The 1878-nt window shown below is 46.0% G+C and overlaps 1 protein-coding gene across 14 annotated transcripts in view; it reads right to left on the bottom strand.

Annotated features, from left to right (window-relative positions):
* Nucleotides 1-1878, bottom strand: part of ST7 (suppression of tumorigenicity 7) — a 240475-nt gene that overhangs the window by 85263 nt on the left and 153334 nt on the right. The gene's annotated exons all lie outside the window — the stretch shown is intronic.

Here is a 1878-nt window from a genome sequence, read left to right as displayed (position 1 = left end):
TAATATAATATAATATAAATATAATATAATTAATATGGCTATTGTGGCTGCAAAGCACCCCCCACTCTGTGAGGAGTAAGGCGTTCCCCTATACCAGACCCCCAACTCAGGGTTCCAGAGCTGGGAAGAGAAGTCCCCCATAATTTTGGGCTGTAAAAACCAGTAGAGATTGTGGCTGAGTGACACAGAAGCTGCTAGAGACCCAAGTGTTCCTTTTAAAGGGCCAAAATACAAACTTACTCAGACTCGATCCTGCTGAGCTCCAGCCCTTGGTGGCTTTGGGGGACTCTGGGACATACGGGGAGGAACTGGATTGTCTAGCATCGGAGCAGGAACTCGAGGATGGCTTTCTCCCAGACAGGGGTGCTTCCTGGGGTCATTATTCATGTGCTGAAACCTCCCCCAGCACAGGGCTGACTGACAACCATATCTGAGTCTCCATCAGCCTGGCTCACACTTTTTGCTCCACCCTGGTGATTTCCAGGCCCTACCTCTTCCCTTTTACAGCCCCACCTAAGCTGCTTGCAGCAGCTTTTCCACATGAATGGCTTGTCCTGGCTCAGGCTTCAGGCTTTGCTAAAATCTCTCAAACAGCTGGTGTCAGCATATTCCAAATCTATTAATAAGAGGCCTAAGACCCAGCACTAGCACCAGCCTGCCTTGCTTCACAGCCGGGCCGTGCTTGGGCACTTCCAAACCCAATACAAGTAGCAGCCATCTATAGACCTCTCTGTAGCTCCTGCCAGGTGGCCCCAGGCAGTGGTTAACTTCGCACCTGCCTGGAGGCCCCAGAGCCAGTGCACCAGTGGACAGTTTCAGACAATGCCAGATTACAACTCTACACATCCACAAGCGACACACTCAAGGGGCAGACACAGTGAGCACCAAAGCCCCATTGAAGCAAGTCCTGCTCCATAGAGTGTCTCCTGCACAGCAGCTCTTCCACTGTTGTCACAGCAGGTCCTCACAGCCAACTGGCCTGCAGGTCAAATCCTCCCAATGATACCAACAGCAAAGAAAGGCTCAACTATAAGACTGTACACACAGTCCATACAGGGGCATACCTAGAGTGCTCAGCTCAGGTGACTGGGGAGGCTGAGCCACTGGGCCCTATAGGACACCTACTACACAAGGCCACTCTACCAATTCCAGGAGACAAAGCAGCTCTACCTAATACAAAGAAACAAACACAGGCAAGAGCCAAAATGCAGAGACAAAGAACCATGTCACAAATGAAAGAGATGGAAGCAAGCAAACTACTGGTTACAAAGTTCAAAACCATGGTTATAAGGCTACTCAAGAATCTTAATGAGAGCTTCAAGGGACTTAATGATACTTTCAAGGATCTTAGTGAGAATTTCAAAGACATAAAAAAAGGACCAATCAGAAATTAAGCATACACTAACTGAAATAAAGAATAATTTACAAGGATTCAACAGTAGAGTAGAGGATTCCAGGAATCAAATCAACGATTTGGAAGATGAGGAAGCAAAATCACCCAATCAGAAGAGCAAAAAGAAAAATGAATCCAAAAATATGAAGATAGTGTAAGGAGCCTCTGGGATAACTTCAAGCATACCAAAGTTCACATTATAGGGGTGCCAGAAGGAGGAGAGAGAGCAGGATATTTGAAGAAATAATGACAGAAAACTTCCCCTATCTGGTGAAAAAAAAAATAGACTTATAAATCCAGGAAGCACAGAGAGTCCCACACAAGAGAAACACAAAGAGGCCCACACAAAGACAGCCAAAGGCAGAGACAAAGAGAGAATCTTAAAAGCAGCAAGATAAAAAAGTTACAAGGGAGCACCCATATGACTGTCAGTTGATTTCTCAACAGAAACTTTGCAGACCAGAAAGGAGTGTAAGAAATATTCA

This window comes from Myotis davidii, unplaced genomic scaffold (genome assembly GCF_000327345.1).
Source record: "Myotis davidii unplaced genomic scaffold, ASM32734v1 scaffold384, whole genome shotgun sequence".
NCBI lineage: Eukaryota > Metazoa > Chordata > Mammalia > Chiroptera > Vespertilionidae > Myotis > Myotis davidii.
This window is presented reverse-complemented; position numbering and strand designations above follow the sequence as displayed.